This window comes from Taeniopygia guttata, chromosome 1 (assembly GCF_048771995.1).
Source record: "Taeniopygia guttata chromosome 1, bTaeGut7.mat, whole genome shotgun sequence".
Lineage (NCBI taxonomy): Eukaryota > Metazoa > Chordata > Aves > Passeriformes > Estrildidae > Taeniopygia > Taeniopygia guttata.
Genome location: NC_133024.1, coordinates 15,648,792 through 15,674,969, shown reverse-complemented (window position 1 = coordinate 15,674,969; position 26,178 = coordinate 15,648,792). Strand labels below are relative to the sequence as shown.

The 26,178-nt window shown below is 37.8% G+C and overlaps 1 protein-coding gene and 1 long non-coding RNA gene across 7 annotated transcripts in view; one reads left to right on the top strand and one right to left on the bottom strand.

Moving 5' to 3' along the window:
- EPHA6 (EPH receptor A6) overlaps positions 1 to 26,178 on the top strand; it is a 380,709-nt gene that overhangs the window by 147,600 nt on the left and 206,931 nt on the right. The gene's annotated exons all lie outside the window — the stretch shown is intronic.
- LOC140682297 (uncharacterized) lies at positions 2,498 to 25,750 on the bottom strand. The gene is made up of 2 exons (XR_012053820.1): positions 20,388 to 25,750; positions 2,498 to 18,976 (listed from the first exon to the last, which is right to left on the bottom strand). It is a non-coding gene; the product is annotated as an uncharacterized lncRNA (long non-coding RNA).

The window sequence follows — 26,178 nt, the reverse complement described above, 5'->3', positions numbered from 1 at the left end:
TGGCAAGAAAAAAAAGCCAACCAAACAACAGCTTGTGTTTTCAGGCTTTCTTTTTTTTTCCCCTTTTCTGCTTTCCCATGTTTTAGAAATTATTTGGTTTCTCATCAAAGTGAGCAATTCTTTCTCTGTCTATTCTGTTTAGAAGAACCAGGATCCTTTGTTCAAGATGTCTTACATGCTTAACTCTTCCTGTTTCTTCTCCACTTTCCCAGTTTTTTTTTCTTTTTTTTTTTCAATCATAAATTAAGTCAGCAACGTAAGTTGCAAATTCTTGCAATTTTTCATTTTGTGAACTTTTTTTTCTCATTCATTAGTTCAGTGCCTTGGGCATGGAGATTGTACTCAGAAGAAAACAAATGATCTTCTCTGTAATTGCTTTGCACACACACAAACATACACAAAATGCTGAAGGGTGTTAAGGGCAGGGTTTTATCTAGGTAATCATAACCTGAAATTGATGCCATGACATGGAAAAGAGACAGATAAGGAGAAATTAAATTAGTACTTATTCAGGGTAGCTCATCCTTATCATCATTTTGCACACTTCATTATGAGCTATAGATCTGAAAAATGCTTTTCAAACCGCATTTTCTAATGTTCTAAAATACATTTTTTCATCACTTCCTCTTCTGACTTGTACAGGAGGATAAATGAAAGAAGTGGTTCTGCCAGGTTTTTTTTCCCCGTGGGGATAAGAAGAAAGTATACGCTTCAGAATAGAAATTTCCTGATGAATGTAGTAGAGTCCTCTCAGCTTTATGGTGCTGCAGCTCTGTAATGGATAGCACTGAGCATCGAAGAACATATATTTACTTAAGTGGGCTTTCAAGGATAAGCAAAGAAGTTTGGCTGCTAAAAGATTTTCTGCTAGTACACATAATGCAGGGAAAGGCAAAAGAGTAAAGTGAGATTTTAAATTATTTAGGCAGCTGCAAATTTTCAACCATCTAATTCCTGAGATCACAGAACTGTAGGATGGTTTGGGTTGGCATGGACCATAAAGATCATCCTGTTCCCATGGGCAGAGACGCCTTTTACCAGACCAGGCTCTCAGAGCTCCACCCAGCCTGTCTTTGAGCACCTCTGGCGATGCCCAGGAGTGGCGGTTTCTGGATGAGGGCTCAGTGGCAGGAGACAGAGAGCACTGTGGGCTCTGCCTGAATTAGAATGGAATTTGAAAATACAGTGCTGCCATCAGGGAAAATGAATTCATTGCATTTTTTTCACTATTAGGATCAGAGGCAAGTGCAGACACTGCAGTAAATTATTCTGGCCCTTAACAATAGCCATGAGCCTATAGCCAGTAATTATTTGGCTCTTGAGTGCTGTGTATTTCTGATCCTGGAACAGTAATTTATCAGGGGGGCAAACTGAGAGACCAGTTCTTTCTAATCTAGCAGGGTGAGATTCATCATACCTGACTTTAGATGTTTGCATCTGAACCAGCAGCTGAGCCTTTCTAGTTAGTAGAAAACATTGGTGATTTTGGTGCAAGGGCAGTAGGTTGTATTTTAGAGATTTTCTTTATACTTTTATACAAATAGATATATATGTGTGTGTGTGTATATATTTTCTTTTTCTACATTATTTGGCTAGCTTAGCTTAATTACTGTAGACTAAGCAGAGCAGATACTTTGCCCATGACTTGCTTTGTTTTTCTAATCCTTTATAAGGACTGAAGTAATTAGCATTATTGGAAAACATGTGCAAAATTAGCAATTACTTCTGTATGTGGGTCACTGCCAGCTCTCAAGCCTGTGTTTCCTCATTCTCTGGGAACAGAATTTAAACTTCTGTAGCATACTCAGGTGTCAAGACTTACCCTTGGCAACCGTGGATTCAATTTAATGAACAGTTCTTATCGCTTTCTTTGGAAAACAAACAGATGGAAAAACAAATACAAATAACGGAAAGGTATTCTGGGTTTGTTGGGATTTCTTCTTTCTTTTTCTCTCAGCAAGTCTGAATCTTGCTAAGGAATTTAGCTAGGACGTTTTACTGTAATTTTGGAAGTGGAGTTGTTTTAGATTCCTTGTGATTCCTTGGTAGGGAAAATAAACTTTTTGTACTTTAATCAACTTTAACATGTGCTGGACACAAGTCAGTAGCATTTCTCAGTGGGATTAATATAGTAAAGGAACTTCTCTCTCAGCAATGAACATTCATAATTCTATTTAAAAATGATAGGGAGTTATGTATACATGTTCTTAAACTGGAAGTATAATTTCAGTATGAGGAAAGAAGTTGCCACAACCCAAAGCCATGCAGAGGAAGTGAAAAATCCCATAAACTGCATTGATCCTAAGGACTTCTCTTATGTCTGTAATTTCAGAAGGGCCTGCTGAGTACAGAAAGTGGTAGCAAAGGTGCTAAAATATTTCCTATCAACAGATCTGCTGGAGACAAAAACGATTATTTGGTACAGCAAAGCATAGTGTGTTTTACAGTTATTCTAAATCTCTCATGGTGAGGAAATTCCTTTGTCATATCTGATTAATTTTCTTACATTTTAGTATTTCAAAATTAATATTTGACAAAGATTTACTGTCGTGAAATAGGGAAATGAATTTTGTTTGATCTGGGATGATATCAGGAACATGCCTTTGATGCTGTATATTTTCTGGTTTTAGCACCAAAATAAGAACTCACGGTGCTTATTTGTACCTCCTTTGAAATTCATCATCACAAGCTCGATGCCATTTATGGAAAGTTGAATGACAAGTGAAGAAATGCTATAGTGAAAGTTATCAAGACTGCCTAAAATCTGTTTCTTTTCTCAGTGTCTAGATTTAAGCTTATCAACTTTAGACATCTAAAAATTAGTTTTATTCTTATATTCCGTAGGAATATATATGTGGATTAAAAATCAAAGACAATATTTATTTTCTAAGTGTCTATCTGATGTGAAAATCTTGCAATATCAAGGTAAAAAAATAACTTGCTGTAGTAAAAAAGATGTCCTGGAATAAAATCCCCACTTATGGATTAGCTGAAAAATTAGTTGATGCCGCCTTGGATGGCAGGAACACACCATTTCTGAGACAAAAATCTAGTCCTTCTATTACATGTTGCTATTTTAACTACCTCATACAGTAATATGTTTTTATAAGCCACCTTTAGGGGCAGAAAAAGATCCCTTTCCCCAGATCAAAGATCCATTTTCCTGCCCCTTGGGAGAGGAAAGCATAAGGCTGTTTCCTCCATTATTAACATTTTGCCTCAGGGCAAGTGGCAATATAATCCCTATCATTTTTACTTCCCGCTGCTCCTCTGGGAAAACACAATCCAGCCAGGTGTGTGTTTGTGGCTCTTCCTTTCATTCCTGTTTCCTGCTGTGCCTGTGCTATAACAGGACAGCACAGGTGGCATAAATAAAGGAGAAATGTGGCAGAAAGCTCCAGACAGCTCCTGAGATTTCCAATTTGGCCATGGGTTAGAGTGCCATCTTCTCCAGGAGAAAAGAACAGGCAGTTTTGGGGTTTTGTGGGTTTTTTTTGTTTGTTTGTTTGTTTTTTATCAACTCCCCACACTTTATCAGGAAGCAAAAATAAAAGTAATGCTTTCATTGCTCCTAAGAACATAACTCCATGATTAAGTGATATTTGTTACTGTGTTTTCCACTGCTGGTGTGCTTTGAAACTGATTCAAAATTAAATCCAAACTCACCAGGAATTGGTGGGAAAGGAAGAGTTTATTCATGATGCCTGCACATGAGATACTCTTCTGTGCAAGGGCTTCAGTGGATCCATGTTAAATCTGAAATTTCTTTATAGAATACTAACAGATAAAATGTATTATAATCATATAACTTCCCATTTTATGGAATAATTGAAATTATTTTAAATTATTATAAGTTATCTTACTTCATATTTGGTTTTTATACATACTTGGTTTTTATGCTTGGTTGATTTTCTGAATCAAAGTTTTTCAAGTGTTATTAATGTTGATATTTTATTTAGAACATCTATCAGAACATAAACAACAAAATGTTTGTTAGATAGGTTGACAAATTAGACACAAAATTTCAATTTGTTTTGCAAAATATGGGTTAAAGTATTTATAGTTGTTATGGAGTTTTCATCACCAACATTATTGCTTCACGTTTCTTTTTTTCTGATTCTAAGAGGTAATTACTTGAATATTAGTTGTGTTTCTGAATTTAAATTTACACTTTAAATAAAGGGTAGGGGATAATCTGTGTGTATTTTCAGGACAGTGAATCTGTCTTTGGGTGGCAGATGTTACCTTTGCTTTACCAGAGGCAATAATTTGTCTGGGAATTTATAGGAATTAAATGCATTATTTGCTAGAAAAAAACTGAAACCACTGAAAATAAATCTAAATAACTAATTAAAAAAAAAGAAAAAATATTGATATCACAAATCCATCTATATGAATCTGAAGTGTATTGAGTGTTTCAGTTACTTCAGGAAGTTGATAATAAAAGACTACATATATATATATCACTTAGAGGAGCGAAATTGAAGTGACAAAAACTGCTCTCACAAAACTGTGGCTGCAAATAATCAAAGTGAAGAATGAAGTTGTTACAGTCTCTTGAATCAGCATGAAACTTTGTGGGCATTTAAAAAATTGGGTAATAAAAAATGTTCTGCTTTGCATCCCACAGAAGATGGCTCACGTTCAATGAACAGCAAAGTCACTGAAATGCGGGGCATAAACAGATGGATGTTGATGATTTTCTGTAAGATTAGACAAAGAAACTCAACCACAGAAAAATGACACATTCTCCACTGAAAGTAAAGAGTAGAAAATTGCCAGATTGGATAAGGGGATTTCTCTGGCCTCTCTTTTGCTTGTAGTGAAGCAAATTATTGAAATTTAGCTCAGAGAATCTCAAACTTGGCATGTGTGACATACTTCCAAGTACTTATGAAAGCCATGTGTCTAGAGGGTTCAGAGCATGCAGACAGCTGAGGAGAGGTTACTGCTGCTGCCAGTGCAGATGGTAGGATGTGACCAAAATATTTATAGTCCAAACTGGCTTGAAAAACACAAGTTTTCAAGAAAAAGAACAAGCTGGTTGCTAATGGTAGTCTGTGTCTTGCAGTGTTTGGTTAGGTAACAAATAATGCATCACCTGATAGGATAGAAGGGGATTGCTTTTTGTTATTCATAGTGAATGAGAAATTAGGGGTGAAAACTTAACAGTGGAAAAGCATTTAAGCTACCTGGGGAGTGTCAGTGTAAGTCAGAGGGACTTCTGGAAGTCAGATGGGATAGGAAATTGAAAATATCATTATTACATAAAGATGAAAGAAAACAGTGGCAGATTTTCATTTTGCTGGTCTTAACTGGCACCATCTACTCTTTAGCCTCCCAAGTCCCTGAGCCTCAGGGGGAATCAATCATCCAAAGTATTGGCAAATGGAGTTGGGGAGCACTTAAACTCCCTAGAGACTGGCCCATGAGACCAGACTGGATGCACTCAGGGGAGCTGAGCAAAGTCCTGGTGAAGCTGCTGACACATTTAAAGGTCACAGTGCTCCATGGAGGTTACTGGTGACTGGAAATGCCACACCCATCTTCAAGAGAAACAAGGTTAAGTGCATCCAGACCAGTCAGTATGACTTCTATCACCATGAATTCTGTGGAGCAAATCCCCCCAAAAACCACACCTGGGCACATGAAAACAAGAAGTTGCTTGGTACAACCCTCATGAATTTATCAGGGGCAATTTGTATCTGATGCCCTTGATTTGTGATTGACAGATTCCTTTCAACTTGCATTATTTGGGGATTCTATGAATCAATTTTCTTTTTTCCCAATTATTGACAGGCAATTGAACCAACTTCCTCAAACAACTAACAAAATTTAAAATGTATAACTGAGTGCACTTAGACTTTTCATGAAAATGTAAAAGGACAGAAAGTAAGAGAGATTTTTATGCTCCCTGTGACTCTTTTGAAACATCAAATCTTATTTCAGATAATGAGTTTCTGGAGGATGTGGAACTAATAAAAGTTTTAACAGTATTCAACCCTGGGGTTGTGGTGTCTTAGCTGTAGTTCTCCCTCTCCTCTGTCCCTGTAACCACTAATCTTTGTAGTCTGGAGCACACCTGCTCCTTTTCAAAGCAGAGCAACCACTCTTTCCTCTGGCCCTATAAACATTCACTGTAAAAGAAAAATGAACATATTGGAAAACTGTAACCTCTAGCAGCTGGCTGTGAAAAACAAGGTGAAGATAATGAACTACAGTGCTTCCTGCTACTCAGAAACAGAATCAGGAATGATTCCTGCTTTGGTTTTAGGCATATAGGAAGAAGATATATTGACTTGGATTTGGGGGGTTTTAATTCTCATTGGGGAGATGGCAGGGCATGGTAAAACAATATATAATTTAATGTATAAATTAATTTATACTTCATTTCTGAGCCCCAGGCATCCTGTTGTGCTTGAATCAAAACCTAAAACTGATCATTGCATATTGTTTGAGGAGAAAATCACATTATTTTGGTTTATACCCTTTTTTACTTTCTTTTCCATAGCACCTCTTCTATTCCTGAGCACTTTTGAACATGCTTAATAACATTTCATCAATCATTAAATATCCCTAATTGGAAAGCCTAAAAAGATACGTTGCATTGTTCTGTGTAAGTGAAATTCTGGTCTTGAGAGCAGATGATTTTCTGTAGACTTCCTCAGCTATGTGGCATTTGCATATTAGTATAGAGAGGTTGGACTTACTGCAGTTATTTTTGTATTCTAGAGAAGATTTGCTACTTGTGACAGCACTTCAGAGTGTGAAGTATCTGCCCACTTTATTTTAGAAATTTAATCGTGCTGAAGTGGAAGGAAATCTATTTAAAAGTGTAGGTTGAAAATGAGGAATGTTCATCCAATATTTGTGTGATAAGTAGGGAATAATTCAATTCAGCACAATCATACTTGAAATATAAACCCATTTAAAGCCTATTATTGTAATTGCATTAACTATTACAACGGAACTACATAGATTCTGAAAAGTATATATTGAGGTTACTAATTTCTATTGGAAGAAAATTTGTTGACCACTTCTACTGCAAACTGTGTATTAAATTTAAATATCTAAAGTCTTAATTCTTGGTTATGCTTCAGGTTTAGTTTCTAGGCACTTTTTTTTATTGTGCTGAAGAATCAGGTACAGGAATCATCCAGTTCTAATCATCTAGGATGACACCAGAACTCAGTTTTATTACTGGGATGAAGTATTAGAAGATATAACATTATTTTACTCACCATTTTTTAGTAGGTAATCTAATGTTATATCTCCTTCAGACACAAAAGGTAGCAGTGACCAATGGCTTTTTTTTTTTTTTTTTAAGAATGGGGGAAATATTGGAATATTCTGGTGTTAATAACCTATCCTAAGTTTAGTGTTCCAAGAGCAATAGAAGTGCATGTTAAATATACAGCATCTACTACTTCATTTTACAGTCACATTGTTTATTTTCTTGTTGATGGCTCTAAGATCATCAGAGTTTAAGGCAGCTAAACAAACTTCTGTCTGGTTTAATCACATCAGTGGAATTTACTGAACGTTTCATGGTGGTTCATGGTTGGAGTTGCTAAGGCAGATGTGTGAAAGGCTCAGTCTTGCATCAAGTTGATGTCATTCAAGATCTTTAAAGATATATAAAAAGAACAGCTCCTGCAGTGCAGAGCTTGAAATATAAACCTTTTTGTCTGGGAGTATTTAGGATTTGGCATGACTATTAGTTTTAGCCATCTTCATGTTAAGGTAGATTTCCACTGAAAAGGACAATATATTTAAATACATATAAAAGGGCAAAAATGGAATCGGGACTAGAAACGGAAATTGACTTTAAGCCCTGTGGAAAGTTCCTTTGATTATGTCACATTACCAAACTGTCACTGTCCCAGTACAAAATAACAAATAAATTTAGATAGAAAAGTAGCAGATAGCTTTTAAATTATTTTTTTTTAATTAGTTCAAAATCATTTCAGGTGTTTCATCAATTCTGTATTCACTACTGAAGCCTATGAATAAGCTACCTACTTTTAGGGTTTTTTTCCCCTCGTTCTCTTTGATCCATGCAGATTTGTCTGTGGATGTGGTGTGTGCACATCTACAGGAAAACCTATAACAGCAAGAGTTGATTTTCTATAGTTCTAGTAATCAATGTCTGCACTGCCTGTCTGTGAAGAGCAGCCTCATCCCTCTGTTCCTTGCTGTGCTGATGACCAGTTGCACAGTGTAGCTAAACACATTTGTGGTTCCATTGAATGAAGGATATTTACATTTTTATTGCACAGGCTGCACACCATTCATAGCTTTGACCTTGGGTTACTTCTGTTGAGACTGAAACTTCATGGCTAGTGAATATTTGTATGTATATGGATTTCCTCAAAATTCACATTAATACTTACCCAAATATTCTGGGCTTTGACATTTTCTGTAATTTTACATCATGTCCCTCTACAAACATGAAGCCTTGAATTTGGCCTGTCTCTTGTGCTCTTTACCCATGTTCATGTTCACAGCAATCGAGCAAACCTGTGTGGAATGGAAAATGGACCAAGTTCCTTTATCAAGGTGCTCTTGACTCAACAGTGATGTATTAATTCTCTGTACTTCTTTATTTTCATTAAATAGTGTTCTCAGCTGCTGTCATGGCATGCAAATGTTTTATTTCAAACTGTTCACTTGCCATCCAGGAGACAGCTCTTTGAATTCTGGCACTATTAGCATGTTGTAGAATGGAAAGATGTTAATCCTTCCTATATATCGTATACACCTTATAACAATACTACATAGATATATTATATGAAGAATATAAAACATTAAGTATAAGAAGAATAATCCAAGTCCTAAAGCAATCATTAGGCCATGAGGAAAACAAACAACTTTTGTGGGTTGAAGTTGTTTAGGGGCTGTTCCTCCTATTTGCACACTTTTTAGTTTAATTTTTGCAGGAGAAAACATACATCCTTGCTACTTTTCCCCTGCAATTCTTTTGTGCATCTCCTCTTTGTTGCAGTGCAACAAAGTTGAGAAAAGACTGCAGTAAAGTCATGCAACTAATTTAAACAGAAACTTGTGTTTCCCATCTAGTGCTTAAGAACCTTCAGCAGTAATCAAGAAGCATAAAAACTGCTTGTATGGGTAGAATGGTGTGTTTGGCGTGCACTTTCCAGCTGTGGCAACAACAGATTTTTGGAGAAGAGTTTGAGCAGCCAAAGCCTGGCAATGTCAAGGCTTCTATAGGCCTTTTCCTCAGAAAGCCCATGATAAAGCTTGAGTCCATCATGTATTGCTAGATTTTCTTCCATTTCTTACTCTGTTTTGTCAATGTTTACTAATGCTACTCTACCCTTGTTTTTAAGTGTAAATGCAGCTGTCAGTGGGCATCTATGAGTGTCACTGAAGGCTAAACTGAGCAATCACTGATGTAGCTAATAATTTAAGGGAAAAAAAATGCCAGTGGGAGACTGCTTTTCTCAGGAGTAATATTTCCTTTTTATCACATATTTTGATTATTTCAATTTCTATGTTGGTATTATGGGACATCAGTTGCAGTCCATAGAGAATTTTGCTTCTGAACAGCTTAAAGCTGTTGTCAGGTACCTCTGTCCTGGCAGCATTTGGAGCTGAAGTTGTTGATCTCCAGCAAGCTCCTCAGGATGGCTGGCAGGAAAACAGGGCACGTTGATACAGATTTGTTACAACTTCTTCTTTCCCCTTCTCCCCAATACATCAATTTTCTGCAAGTAGCATTTTTCCAGGGAAAAATCTATTTCAGTGGTAAATTACTGATCTGCTCTAAACACCATGGGCAGGAGAGGTCACTCTGTCACTCTGGCAGTCCCATTACCCAGCCATTGCTGTGGCCCTCTGAGCTACCAGCGTTCATTTATGGGAATTGAATTAATGAGGAAATGAGGGCACCCTAATGGCAGTAATGCCTCAAGGAGGGAACGAGGCAGCAGGTTCCAGTGCCAGGGATACAGATTGTGGATATACTCAGAATATGCTGTGTTTAGGCTGCAGATTCTCAGCCTAGTTGGAAATGCTCTTGACTACAATGCTTCTTGAATAAAAGCTGGGAGCTGCGCAGTGAAGGACTGGTGTACATGGAGCTGTCTCAGGGAGAACCTGATCCTCAGAGGTTGTCACAAAGTTCCTTGTAATAAGAATAGAATATGTTCTTCTCTCCTAAAGATAATTTGATACTTTTCAAAGTAAATAGGAGCATTAAGTGCAGTAAAATGCCTTTAATCACTAGTATTAGTAGATAGCAGACAAAGGGAGCAGATCTGCTGTTTTAAGATTATACAGTTTTAATTGTGAGGGCTTTTTTTTTACCAGGTCACATTTCTGTTTAAAATCCTGTTTTAAGCAATCTGCCAGATTGGAAATCTTTAATATTTTAAATCATGTGTGATTTTCTCATTTGACAGTGTTACCAGCTTAGTCTGGCAGCAGAGCTTATCAAAATCCTGTCTCCTCAGCACTGTGAATTTAGTCACATTCTAAAACTTCATTTTTTATTAAATTAAGAAATCAATGGCTAAAAGGATCAATGGATTCGGTAGCAGCTGGCTTAATCTGAGCAGAAATGGATGGCTGCCAAACTCCATGTTGCTGTTTAAATTGATTCAGCCAAACATCTTTTGCTCAAAAAGTCAATTGTGGTGAGAGAAACAGATTTTGTTTAAAAATGGCATAAAATATTGGTAGTCTTTTGTACATGTGTGCACATGGACACACGTACTCTTTTTTTTTTTTTTTGGAAACCCTAGGAAACAGAAATTGGTTTACTGAAGACATCCTCTCCGCATCTGCTTATTGGTCATTTTGTCCAAAGCTGGCACTGCTATTTAGAAAAATGAAAGAGCATTTAAATTTTTTTCTGTTTATGTGTTGGTTTTCTGCTCTACATCTGTAAGCATTTGATACTCCTCTCTATTTTCCCAGTCATTCAGCTTAAACATACAATACAGATAATTTTTTTTGTCTTTGAGTGCCAACTAAAAGCTAAGAACACAGTAGGCACTTTACAATCCTTATCACACACCATTAGACACTAATGTACTACAATAATGATATTGATAATTGCTCTCTCACCTCACAGCACACCTGCAACTCAGTTAATACATTTTTTGATCTTTTGCATAAATGAAATCTCCTAATGAAAATTCTATAATGAAGTTTCGATGATCAACATATAGAGCACCGTATGTAGAACTGTGATTTAAATGGGTGTGAAACATTGGAAATTCCATCTTTTTCCCACCTGTCCAGGTATTTGGGGCATTGGCTGGATTTCAAATACAATATTGGAATCCCCCCCCCCCCCCCCCAAAAGGATTCTGTATTTTTCTGGGAATTATAAGGCAAACTGGTAGCTTGACCCAACTCAGGTAACTATGGAGAATAAAACACATTTGTTGGGCTAACCCTGGAAACATAACAGGCAGTTCCCTAACTGAAAGCTGGTTCATGAGGAGTTGTCCAAAGGCTGTTGGAGTTCTCTCTGAATTTCTTTCCCTGTTCTTCATGCTCTAATTTTGGCAGGATGAAGTGAAACAAGCTCAGTGCTTGGACTGTGCTGGGGTTGGGGCCCTGAGATTGCGAGTAAGACATCATGCCCTTTATTTTTCCAGCTGCTGTGTATCAGCAGCTGCCACAGTTTTACCTGACAAGCACGTCTTCCTTCTCAAATCCTCTTCTTTTGAGGATTTCTTTCAAGGGTGACATTTTGAACCTCACTTCAGAACACCTGTGCTTGAAGATCCATCCCACTGCGCGCTGAGCGGCAGGGGCACTGAAAACCTCTGTCCCCTCTAGTGACAAGCCAGCAGGTGTCAGAGACTCAGTGAGAAGGCCAGGCTGATGGAGGGGATAAAGGCTTTTTATGGAAGCACCCTGAATTCCCCAGAAATCTCCCAGTCTGATGAAAGATTTCCTTTCCATGACAGTCACCTCTTGTGATAGATCCCAGAGGTCTCAGGACTATAACTGACAGCTCCATTGCTTTGGGAATTCTGACTCACTTCTAGTCAACTCCCATCATGACAGCAGGCTGTGAAAAAAAGGTTCTCTTCTTTTTTGTTTCTCCTCTCCCCCTTTGGGTTTTTTGGACAGGTTATCATGGTAACACACTACCTGAGGCCAGGATCATGGCCACTGATACTTTAGAAAAGCCATGACTCAATTTATACCTACACTGCCTGCCTGGCCAAGTACCTTTTCAGGTATCACTTTTCAGAACAGCTTTGCTCATATGGCTCTAGATGTTTTCAGTAAATTTGAAGGGGGTTGGTATCAAATGAAAGATCTCACTACAGTTATTTCCTAGTGCTATTGGGAATGCTTTCAGTCTTCAATTCCCTCTTAGTGTTTGGCCTTAGAATACAGACCTTAAACTTCACCAGAATTGGGTGTGAGAGGTGCCCACAGTGTGACTGTACAGAGGAACAACACACCTTGAGCTGCCTCCAGTGACTGATGGGTTGTATCCCCTCCACAATAAGCTCACCATGTTCTGGAGAGAGGCAGAGCATGGTGTGTTTCCTTCACCTCGTTGTTCAAATTGTCACTACCAGCACCTAGCAATTCTCTTCTGTCACCCTAATCCATCACAATATTTCAGTGGGATGGAGAATGGCAGGCAATAAAACGTCTCCTGGAATATAAATCAGCTCCTAATTTGTTTTTCTCTAAGCCATTATTTCTTGTGTGATGGTCTTCTCCCAGGTGTTTCAGGCCTGTCAATCAGTTGCTGCAGGCACTTGTTTTCCCTTCCCAGGTGGTTCTATCTCTGGACCTGGCAGTAACAGAGTGAAGCACCCAGCAGCTGTAATGCCATGTTAAACCCAAACAGAATTCAAAGCTTGTCACAAACAGAATCTGAAACACAAACTGCATTAGCAGAAGGGCAAAGTGTTCTGCACCAGGACCTAGTTCAGTTCCCTGGGTGTTGATGAAAGAGTGCTCTGAGCTTCCTGATCACTGGTGGAAAATTAGTTGCTGTGAGACGTTGACTGATGGAATGGGGATGTCTGTGCTTTCCATGTCACAGCAGAGTATTTTGGGACAGTAACAAGAAATTCTGTGCTCCAGTGCTCTCTGTATCTGCGTTACAGATACTTGCCTCACAGATGTGCTTTCTGTGCCACTTCTACTGGAAGTTACATTTAGTCTTTGCTCATGTCCTTAAGGCCAACAGAACAAGCTCCCTGACTGATTGATTTCCAGGTAATCAGCCTGTCCAAGAGGGATTGATTAGTTCTGCTTCGTTTGTGAGCACGTCTCAGAAGATCCTTTCTTAACAACACAGAGCACTCAGAGAGCCACCAGTGCTCCTGCACTGACTTCAGTCATAGGGAATTCTGTGATACCATGGGCTTACTAATTATCAAACTGAGATGGACAGAACTGGATTGTAGTGCTTAAAAATATTAGTTATAAACCCTCAAAACCCACTAGGTTATGTAATAAAAAAAAAAAAATACTGGCATAGAGTGAAGAAAACAAAATCTGGCTGGTTGCCAATTTACCATGTTAAATTCTAGTTGGCTGTTTTCTTAGCAATGCCCGGTTAAGATTCTGTGCAATGCTTACATGAAGTGTCTGGGTCACTGTCTGTACTGACAACTCCAAATCATCTCTCTTGCTAATGTTTTCACTGCCCTTTGGTACGCAACTCCATCAACTGGACCCTCCTTCCTGACCATGAATAAGCCACAGGATGCACCTTTTTCAAAGTGCACAATAAATTTACAATCATTTATTAGATCACTGAAAACAATTTCTAGTCAATGTTAGCAGGTTTCAAGCTAGTTGCCGGATTAAGGGTTAGGACTTCCTAAGGGTTAGGGTTAATATTTTATTATACATTTATTATTGTTTATACTTCTCATTTGATATATAGTGCATCACCATCTGAAAGGACCTCCTTTCAATTTGACGGCTGGGCATTTTAATGTACGTATAAGTGTTCCTATGAATTGTCTCATACAAAGGAAATTCTGGCAGTGGCCAAGTGTTTTTCTCCAGTTAGAAGTACTAACAAATTCTATTTCTTTCTATTCCGGGTAAAGCCTACAGTCAGTAAAAGGTTGCATTTTTCCTGTAATACCTTTTTGCTTTTGAAGCCCAAGAGAAACCACCAGTCATTTGTTCAGGTCAGTTCTATTTCTATGTGCTTTGCTTGAACTTAATGTGGCAGAGAAGTAGAGAAGAAAAGTAACTCCACGTCCCTTGAATTATTTTAGTGCACTGAGATGAGTACAGAAGCCTGGTACATTGCATCTGATGAAATAATGTTCAATTTATTACAGCATTTTAAACCCTGGCTGCTGCACTACCAACATGAACCCTGAGGGTACCCATGTCAGCTTTGCCCTGCCACTAAGAAGGCCATCATATTCTAGAAACATCAGTTTGATCCCGTGTTTCTGGTTAGTGCATACCAGGCTTGCCCAATTCGAATAACAATTTGGCACTTTAGCTGAAATCCATCTCTCCAGCTTGGTATTACGTAATAAAGGATATATTACATTAAATACAGTACTTAATAAAACCCAGTGCTAACTTATCAAAAATTAGTCCGAATAGCAGTTAGGAAGCAGCAACCCACTGCTGTGAAACTGATCATTAGCTCTCCATCATTGCTTTGAATGTGTGGGCCTCATATTTTTTATTTAAACAATGTGCCAACAGCAGGCTGTGCTAAAATGCATAACCATCAGCTGCAACAGCTTGATGAATGCATAAATTAATTCCAGCTGTTTTTTACTCCACTGTGTATCAAACACCTCACCTCTGCTTCTGTATGTTTTAGAGAAAAGATGAGAGACAGATGATAGATACTGTTAGTGGTCATTGAAATTTTTTTTGTAGGCAAACAGACATCCTTGCCTTGGGTATTGTCTTGGGGATTTTAGAATTTTACTTTGTCTGTGTGGAGATAACACAAAAAAGTATCTCTTCATCTTTTTTACGGTTTCAGGCTTTTTTTATAAATCTAGGCAAACTTGCATATGTAGACTCAAGGAGCCATAAAGGGATTACTGCTGTTTGTGGTGTGAAGAGAATGCCTTCCTTTTATCTGTTTTTGAAAAGTCAAGTTACTTTAATTCTAGTGCTTTGTTACTGGCTATGAGAGGGGATTATCCCAAATGATTCCTCCTATTTGCCACATTGTACTGAACCCCACTCTTCATCTTCACGGCCCACGTCAAAGCGAACGCTTTAGAATTCAGATGAGCTCTCTTCCATTTTGCTGGAGGTGAGTTGTGACTGGTGCTCATGAGGATCCAGGGACAATCTGTGTCTTTCCCCAGTGTGCTGAGTGTTGATGGACCTGATAAGCATTAGCATCAAGCAGTAAAATTCTATAATGAAGTTTCGATGATCAACATATAGAGCACCATATGTAGACTGTGATTTAAATGGGTGTGAAACATTAGAAAATCCATCTTTTTCCCCCCTGTCCAGGAGGGTTGTTGCAGCCGTAATGCATTTTCAGCACAGCCCTAAACTCCAGTTTGTCACAACCACCACAGTTCTTTCCTCTTCCTTCTATCAGAGAACATCTTCTAAAAGCTCTTGCAGAAGTATTTTCATTCTGAATTAAGAATGGAATTTAAAGTTCCCCCTGGTTTTGACTTTGACCAGATGAGTTTGTAGTTGTTCTGATTTTGGAGTTCTTGTGGGCCTCCCATTTTCAACTCACTTATTGGGAAAATACAGCTCCTGCTTCAGCCTGCTGGGGTGGCATGCTGAAAGCAGCACCAGCAACACAAGTGAGAGAGTAGGAGAGAAAGCACAAATGTTGCTGAGGTGGCTTACTTACTGTGACCAGTATGAACTTTTGGTATTTACATTAATGTTTACAATTAATTTTTTTCCTAACCTTCTGCTCAGCCCTTCAGGGGAAAGGCTGACGTTGCACTCTGAAAGCTGATACTGCTGAGTTTGATTAGATTATAGGGAAGAAGATTTTCCATCTTCCCACACCTCTCGCCAATTAAGAGTAGGAGTCTCATAGTTGATTCAAATCTCATTATTCCACAAATGTTAATATTGCATGTACTTCAGTTTTGCAGTAGAAAGCAGTCTATAAACAAGCAGTTGTAATATTAGGGATGAAATTTTAAAGACTTAATTGGGATAATAAAGGAGATACTAGAGGCACTATGAAGGCTAACACTTAATGTACCTCTGAACAGAGGTTGCTTCCAATTTTATATTTCAGTAATATTATATCATAGTAATTCATGGATATCCTCTTTGTGTTGACTTCTTTTTGTTCTTACAGCTTTTGATTGCTGTCTTAAGTCCTTCTGTAAAAAAAAAGTATCTGAGGTCATTGATTTCTTCCAAATATTATCAAAAGTTGCAGGGAATATACCTGACAGACCTCTTTGTGGGATGTTTGTATGCCTTGAATGCGTGGCCTCAAGAACATAAAGAGACTGATCAGGATCCATTCTGCAAGTACAGAATTTATAATATATCATGGAGGCAAGGGAGATGAGGATGGAGAGAAGGTGTAATTGATTCCTAATTATTAGAAATATTATAGATGTGTAGCCTGAGCTGATATCAACAATAATACTAGAGATGATGTATATGTTTTCCCAGACCAATGCTACCTGTAAATGAAATTACCTGTAGCTCCAGTCCTGTGCCTTTCTTAATTGCCAGTCAGGCCCCTCTTTATCAGCTGTGATAGGTTTGAAATGTATAGATGCAAATTAATAACTGAGATGAGATCTATTCATTTTGTATTGATTTCCATTTTCAACCTAAGCTTCTGCTTCCATTGAACCCTAAAACATTTATCATTGCAATAATTACAAATCAAAAATATTGTTATTTACAGTCCTTAGGTTATATAAGATAATATTTCTGTTTTAAGCAATGTTACATTTCATAACAAAAGTTCTTGCATGACGTAAATGGCATTAAGTATCATCTAATGGCAAGGTCTCCATTTCAGGTTTTTTTGGGTCGAGTTATCAAATTCAATTTTTGGATTGAATTACCAAATTCATCTTCCTGTCACATTTTACGTGGGAGACCGATCCCCACCTTGCTACGACCTCCTTTCGTGTGGTTGTAGAGAGTGAAAAGGTCTCCCCTGAGCCACTTTGTCTCCAGGTGAACACCCCCAGCTCCCTCAGCCACCTCTCATATGGCTGACTCTCTAGAAATACTTTTTTTATTCCCAAATAAAATTAATGTAGTTTTGTGTATATATTTCTATATAATGTATCTAATTTCCTAAAACTAAACATCTGTGGCTATGTTGCTTTTTATAGTGATTAAAAGTGTTCATGTCAAGTGTAGTTACATTTTTGTAGCTTAATTTTTCTATTTAAAAATTAGCCTATAAAATAAAAAATATGCCAAATGGTACAGTCCATTGTTACTCTTTAGGTGTACACAGACTCCTGAATTTTACCATTCCAAATTCTGAATGAAGGCACTAATGTGTTATTGGCTGTCAGAATTTTAGTTCCTGACCTTTGTCTCGCAGTCATTTTGTTCACACTATGAGAAACGTGAATGTAAGTGAAGGAAAAAGGTGAAAATTGCCCACATACAAGCAGTGTGCCACCCCCAGGTGTGAAATAAATGCAACGTTAACTACTGGAAGACTGAGAAACAACCAGAGCCCATAGATCAGTGTGTGAGCTGTAGTTCTCTTTATTCCTGTAATGTGTCCACACCTCAGCTAGAACAGAGACTCAAAAGTTCTCTGTCCTGCACACTTCCTGATGAGTATTTAAAAGCTGAAATGGAAAATTAAATTCACAATCTGATGAGGAATGGCAACGCAGCATCAGTAGTTGTCATTTTTGTGTAATCCTAAGTCAGAATTTTATTTTTCTTTTGATTGACATTCCAGACATGTCAAATAATTGGTCAAATATCTAATATTATATATAAAATTTGTTTCCAGTTTTTTTTAGTTGTGTGATTACCCTGAAATGTTACCAAAATCACATATGTCTATTTAAAACTTTAAACATTTTTCTTTCTGAATGAAAACTGTCATGTGAATATACATACTTAAAAATAACAGGATACAATATTCACACAGTCTACTAAGGTGATGCTAATAACTTCTAAAAAAAAATTTTTTTTATCTAAACCGTATGTAGTTAAGAGGTCAGTTTCATGCCAAATCTCTGTCTGATTGTATGTGTGCAGCTGTGAATAAAAGTGGAAATAAGAGAATAAATAAATTCAGTTGTAACATGACCTTATGCTGCTGTTTGGGGTGTTCGGCTCCTCATTTTAAAGAGCTACAACCCCACCTGTCCTGTGGCATATGAGGGCCTGGCACCTTTAGTCAGGATAATTAACAGCTAGAAAATCTGTAAGAAATCCCCCTGACCTCTCCTTAAGGCTTTGGTTGGGATTTTTCAAGACGGGGATAATGTTATTTTCTTCATTTGGAAAATACTTAACACTGCAGTGTGCATCCAGTAGAGTCAAAAACTAAGCCTCTGTGGTACTTCTTCAGCACTTTTAGGAAAAAGATTCAGCTTTTATGCAGATTTAATATGTTTTTATAGTAATACGTACCTGTGTTCTTAAGCTCAAATGTCTCTATCAGTACTAGAAGTCTTACTGGAGGGAGCATTTTTCATATCAACCTGATTATTTGATAATTCATATTAAAGTCATGGTTCATCTCTGTGAGAGTCCTGTGAAATACCAGTGTGTTCAATAGAAATACTTAACTCTGATTCTTGTCATCAATCATGTGAAATAGTCTAGACACAAGGATTGAAGATTTATCCCACATAACTACTTCAGTGAAACACAAATTAGAACCCTGTTCAGCTAAAGGGCACCTTCCTGATTTTTTTGCTTTATTTATATGGGGTTGGATTTGCATAATCAAAGGATTTATTCCTGTCCTAGAAGGCCAGTAGAGGAATGTTTGAGACAGTAGTCAGAGCTTTCCCTTGGGTTACCAAGGTATTGCCTATTGTCATGGTTTGACGCTGGCACAATGCCAGCGCCCCATGAAAATACAACTTATCAATTAAATGCTGTGAAATGTGATTAAGGACAGAGCAAAGCAGACCAAACTTAATAACAAAGGAAAAAGCTTTATTATACTACTACTACTACTACTATAAAAGGAAAAGAAAGGAAAGAAAAAAAAAACACACAAAATTCGAAATGAAAACTTTCCAAAACATTTCTCCTCCCTCTACCCAACTCCACCAAACCCCAGCGAGACCCATTTGGATTCTTAATCAAGTTTTCACTCTTCAATATAATCAATACTGAGTCCATCGGGGAAGAGAGGAGTCCCCCTTGCAACCATAGACCCCCAGGAAACACAACTGTCACCTTTTGTGTTTCCAATGTCACACGTGGCACTGCCCAGACACACCGGGCCAGTGTGACACTCTCTTCTCCATGTCACAGTGCTCTCACCACTGTGCATGGACAGAGACTGCTTATAGGGCCCCTTTAAGGATGCTTTGCCAAGGACCACCAGGAACAACAGTCCAGTATCACAATTTGGGACTAGAGTCCCCCCCATTTTCCCCTGGGGCCGAGGGTCCAAAAGACAGAGATCGCCTTCTCTTCTTCCTGAAGATGGAGGGCATCCTCACACCCTCCTCAGCTCTCTCTCTGTCCACTCCAAAACTGGTAGTTGCTGCAGAAGGTCTCTTGGTTCACCAATGCATCCCCCTAAAATGCAGTCCTTCTTGAAAGAAAGAGTGGTTCAGTCTATGGTAAACAAGAAGAGTCCAGCCAAAAAGCCACTCTATCATCTGCCCCCAACCTTCTTCTCTAAACATCTGAGGTTTCAAGCTGTCTCTCTTTTCTTCAAATTCAGGAGGAGTAATATTTCATAAAGCCTTCATTTCTCAGGAAGGGTTAAAAGTCCCAACTCCCAAGGATGGCTCGCTGCCCAGGCTCCAGCTCCCACAGCCCGGCTGGGCACCTTGCAGCCCCCCCGCTCATCTCCTTCCCTGCGGCGAACTGCCGATAAAACCACCGCCGTCTCTTTTTTCTCTCTTCGGAGAGAAAGAGACTCTGGGGGGGGGAACGGAGACATCCCAGATTTCTCCACCCTTCCATCTGCAGGAGCTGACCCAGCCCGTTCCGATCCTTTACCTCCTGGCCTACCTGTGCAGGCCGCATGGCTCCCCTCCCCCACCCAGCCCGGGCTGGGGGGGGAGGTCCGTACCATGCGATGACCGGAACCAAAGAAGGACGAGTCCTCCTGGGAATTCCGTTTTTAACCCCTCTGTGTTCTCAGAGGCGTGTCCACCTTCAATTGGTCACCCCAAGTGTCAGTATCTAAACCTGACCCCTGACTGGTGAACCTCTTCCTTCTAAAAAAAAAATTCTCTTCCCGTGTCAAACCATGACACCTATACATTGAAATTCACATTAATCTGAATACAATGATGGGTTGGGAGAAGTTGGCAATGTTTGCTTATGGAAAAAAATCCAAACAAACCAAAAAGAAACAGCACAAAAACTCAAGAATGTTGGTGTCATCTGTATCTGTGTAAATACAATTAAATAGTTGCTGTAATTTGGGGCTAATTACTGCAAGTGATTCTATGTGGATGTGAGGAAGAGGAAAACTTGAATGAACTAATTACAGGATTTTATGTGTTGGTTCCATGGCAAAATAGGTATTTGAATACTGTGTTAGCTGCTGACATAAATCACAGAATTTTTGTTCACGGGTATCACATTGTGTTACTCTTATGTCTTAAAGCAATGATGGAATAGAATAAGATTATATAAAATTGAGTATAGTAATGTAGAAGGGAAAATGATGGGTTGAAAATAATTTTTAATAATCAAGATTATTTGCTTGTGGGTATTCAGAGATAATACAAAAGAAAATTGTATTTGCTTCTCATAGAGGCATGAGTACTTTATTTTCAATAGTAAGTCAGAACTGAAATAGTCTGGGAGTCACTAATCATATTTGGTGTCTTTAAAAATCAAGCTTGTGAGCTTTTCTGCAAACACATCCAAAAGGACTCTATTCAAAGGCCAAATGCCTGATTTTATAAGAACATTTCAGCATTTTTTGCATATGGATTACCCAACTTTACAATTACCTGTCCGGATTTGGGCATTGAAATATTCCCCATGATTACAGTAATTTTGTCTGTGTGCCCAAACTCCTGTCTTGTATCTGCAAATAAAGCAGGGCCTTAAATAAATCACACATTAAAAATCTATATCTGGATGTGCAGTCTTGGTAACCATAATTAAAAATGCAAGCATGATTTTAAGCCTCTCCTTTTAAATATTTGATTATTTAGAGTATTTTTGAAGTGGGTTAAATTGTTTTCTCATTGCTATTGCATCTTGCTAATTACATTAATGTAAAGGAGACAGTTACACAGAGAAGAAAAAATTGCATCACATAAGCTGATCTATTGTCAAAATAATTTCTGTAGTGAAAGCAGTGAACCCCAAAAAGTTTAGTTTTAGATCTTGAGCCATTAAAAAACTGCAATGTTATAATAAGGCCATAATAAGAAACTGTAACCTTGTAAATGGAAATTGCACTGTACTTCATATTTTTATTGTTAATAACTGCCTGTAAGGATATTCCATTCCTTCAAGGTCTGCCTTCTCTAGAAAGATTATCCAGTAGTAAATCATGGCAGGGGCAGCTTTTGTAGGATTTCAGTGCACACCTTGAGTGTTTCTGAAGTCATGAAACCAAGTGACATTAATTATTTGAGAACGGCTCAAATTACTAAACAGGAAATTACTATTTTCACACAGAAAATCAGTCTGACATAAAGCCAGCCAACAAAACATCATTGCAACAACACTCAGGCTGAAAGTTTTGGTCTTTGTCAAAAGTTTGGTCTTTGTCAAAAGGCTGCAAACAGCCTCAGAAAAAACTTGGTTTCAAAAAAACTCCACGTGAAAAGCAAATTGAGTAATAGCTATCATTGGAATTAATTAACCCAGGCCAGCAGAATAATTTGTTGTGGATAGAGAAATGTTCATCTGCAGATTCCAAGGAGCTGGTATTGCATAGGAAAGAGAGAAATCCATTACTAACTACTTACCACATGTTCAGAGCTGAAAACAGAAAGGTTTCACATGTTGGGGGGAAGAAGGAGGAAAAATGGGGAGAGGGATGACAGAAACAACAGTTTATGTGATATATAATAATATGTGTTATCCTCCCTCTTTGTCCCAATAACAGGGACAGAGAGGGAGAATAACACATAAATGGTAGCATTTGATATAATACATATAATAAGGATATAATATGATTGACACATTGCTCTCCATAGATGAGCAATTTTTGCATGTGTATCTGCTGTGAAGGCACTTTAAATCTTTCTAATAGTGGGAGGGATTTTTCTAGCATTTGTTTATTATGTTCTGGCCAGGAGATGATGATTCTGTAACTGAGTTCACCAACAAATACAGGAAATAGATAATGTGGTAAGGAATTAGCCGCAAAATGGATCTGATCTACTCAGACCACTTTTTCCTCTTGCAGAAAGAAATACTTGGTATGGTCTAATGCCTGTTTGCAGTGTCTTCTGATAGGGTAGTCCTCAGCTGTACACAGGAGCATGAAAGGTTCTATGGAAAGAGAAGTTGGACAATAATTCCTCTTGAAAGAATACAGAGAAATTCCAACAAACACAGGTTCCTTCTGTAGTTACAACAGATATTTCTTGTTGCTGCATTCGCTACAGCGTTGAGAAACTTACCACATTCTTGCCTTATTCCTTCCCCCCAAAAGTCCTTCCAGCAAATTTCAACAATGGAACAATTATTAAAAAGAAAAAAGCAACAATGAAATAAAGCATTACTGATATTATACTTTAAAATAGAGTTTTCACAACTACTGTGGACAGATTTGAGGACTCAGTAAGTTCTGCATTGCCCTGAAGTGTTCTCAGGGTTACATTTCTCCTTTTCTGTTTAAAGGTGATTGCTGGAGATGCTGGAGATGGCTGCTTGCAGCTGTAATGATCTTTTCCTTCCATTCTTTTCCTGCAGACCTTCATGATCCCAGGATTATGCACTGATATATGGCAGGAAATTACTTCCCTTTTTTTCTCTGCTGTCATGGTCCTTGATTACCATTTCTATTGTGTGCCCTAATTACCCTGACTGATTCCTTTCATTCCCCATCTTCCTAAAACACAATGATGCTCCTTTAAAATTTATGCAATGTAGAAAACAGTATTTTTACTGTTTAAGGGTTTATTAAATCTGTTTAATTGTGCAATTGGTTTTTCTATGGGGTCTATCCATGAAATATCAACAGAAATAGAGACTAATTTGGGTGTGGAACAGTGCATTTGAGTATTTGTACTTCCCACCTCAGCCAATTTATTAGATTTCAGGGCTCTCCACCACAGAGTCAGCAGCACAAATCAGTGAAGGTGCATCCTGTTGGTTTTGTCTCTCCTTCCATCACTGATAAAGCACCTCAGTCTTGCAGCCATTTTTGTCACTTGGCACTGCTGCAAGACTTAAGGAAGAAGCAGCTGAACTAAAACCACACAAAATTGCTGGAAGTTGCAATACGGCAAATTTTTTATACCAAAAATCTCTTGACTCGTGAGTACAGTTTATGAAACATTTTTAAGGGGTAATTTGAAAAGGCTGCAGCCCCTCTTTGCAGCTGTGTAGCCTGAGTTATCAACAGGGGTTTTTTTATGGATATTGTCTTTATCTGGATTTCAGTACTTGATACTTCAATGAAATGAGCCTCTTTTCAACTGCTTATTTTGCAAAATTTGTATTGATTTATTGTATTCAATTGAACACTAATTTTCTAATTCCGTATTCAGTGGAACACCCTTACATGCCATCTATCTGTTGTAGTAATAAGTTTTATTTACTGTATTAGTCTGGAAAAAATATCACCTAGTTCTAAAAATTAAGTGAATAAGAGTTCAGTAAGATTGAAAACATTTTCCGTCTCTTTCTTTGAGTAGTATCTATAAATTTAGAATCATATTCTTAAATTATAGTCCAGCATTTAGGATACTCATTTTTATTTTACTTAGGAGTTCTGTTTGTTTGTTTGTGTAGTACAAAAATGAGTCTGTGCAGAAGAGGAATCACCTGGGCTGTGTAGCACAGCCCCCAGCTCTTTGATGAGCTGTTGGATTGTACCTAGTATGACAGGCCGTGATAAAATTAATGTAATTAATATCTTGTCTGTATGTATTTTTTGGATAAACTCCAGATTCTTTTAAAACATCCTATATGACCTGAATAATTGTTCAAGTTATTGTGTTGAAACTAGTTTTTTATGCAGAGAAAAATTGCACTGATGTGAACTGAAAACACTGTTTGATAGGTGGCAATTATCTCCTTTGTCATTTCATCTAATAATTTTCATTAAAAAACTTCCGTAGGATATTGAAATGTGGTAATGACAGAAAAGTCACTGGGGAAAAAAAAAAGTACAAAGAGGAAGAATATTTAATTTCATTTGCCTATTGTCATTATGTAGTCATATTTGAAGAAGCAGCCTTATACCTGCCTCTTTTTGTCCCCTCTGCCTTGCTCCTCTCTAGAGTCAAGGCTTTGAGAAATGCTCCTATCAGTTCTCCAAATTTTAAGAATACAAATATTAGAGAGCAGAGATATTGTCAGGAGAAGAGATTGACTGCAGCATATGAACCCAGATGCATTTAAGTGCAGACCATAGCACCCAGAAATAGAAATTATCAAGTTTATTGCAAATGAAAAAGGGAGACCAGTCTTTTGTCCCCCCAAAGTTGGGTCACTCTGTCATTAAGTTTGCTGGGGGTGTCACCTGTCCCATCCTTACTTGTGTAGAAACTAAATTAAACTTAGAGATTTGCTTTCTCCATACCATGATGTCTTTTATTTTTGTAGTTTTAAATAACCAGCATGTTTGATAATTTATAATCTGTGACTGCTGGCCTTCCTCCACTGGATTCTTCCTCGGGTTTCTAGCAACTCATGCTGCACAGTCCCACTATCAGTTTGAACATGACCCAAATTGAATCCCTCTCACAGTCCATTCATGATCTGAATAAAACAAGAAGTATGTAAAAAACATGAGATTATTTGACCAGATAGTGCTCACAATCAAAGGTTGCCCTCATAGCTTTATTGTCCTAATTCTGTCATATCCTAATCTTGATTTTGTGATTGTATTCTCCCTTTTTTAATATAGAGCATCCAACTTTCATTGCATTCTTTTTTCATATTCTTTTCTGTCTTTTCTAGACACTTCTACTAAAATACAAATTGGTTAATGTCATAGTTCTTTCTTTCTGCACAGTGGTAGAATAGAACAGGCCTTATTGGATTGCCCTTTTTTATAAAGTGAGCAGATGGAAGAAGGGTAAGAGGACTTTAAAATTGAAATAATTCAGGATATAACAAATATGAAAGATACCAGTCTCACAGGGTATTAGTGGGATCCAGTAAGCAAGCTTAAAAAACGCATGAGGTGGAAATGCATAGCAAAGTGTGTGATTCAGAAAGATTAAAACACCTCTTCCACAGCTACTGACGGTTGCCATTCATTGTAAATGACAACAGAGTCTTCTTTGATTTAATTTGATTGATGCATTTTCAGCAAGCTATAAAAAATCCATTTTCATGACAAATGCTTTCCCACCCACAGACCAACAGTGTCAGACGTGCCTAAAAGTTGTTCCTAAGTTTCCTTTGGACTTATCTTCAACTAGAACTGTAGTGGTCAATTCAGATGTTATGAAACTGAAACAACCAAAAACTGGAATCTTGGACAATTGGACAATGATGTGCTCCCACAGAGCAGTGACAGTGCTGCTTTTTTTTTTTTTTTTTTTTTTTGAGGAACAAGGTTTTATGTCCAGATGACTGCCCAGGGCTTTGTTTTGGAGTGATGGAGCCTTGGCATTATTTACTGGACTGGCCAATTCAAAAGACCCTCAGGTGGCCATGGAGTAATAATCAAACAAAACTAAATCCCATGTATTCAACATTAAATAAGGAAAATTAAATCAGTTATGAAACTTCTGTAGTTTCCAAAACTTACAGTCAAATCCTGGTGAAATGTGCAGCAAAGCACATTTGTAGATGTATTTTCTTTTATGAAGCCAGTTAAATTATCAATGTTTCTCTGCCTAGTCACTGATATTTCATTGGAGAAACCTGTAGTGTCGTTGAATTGTCGATTTA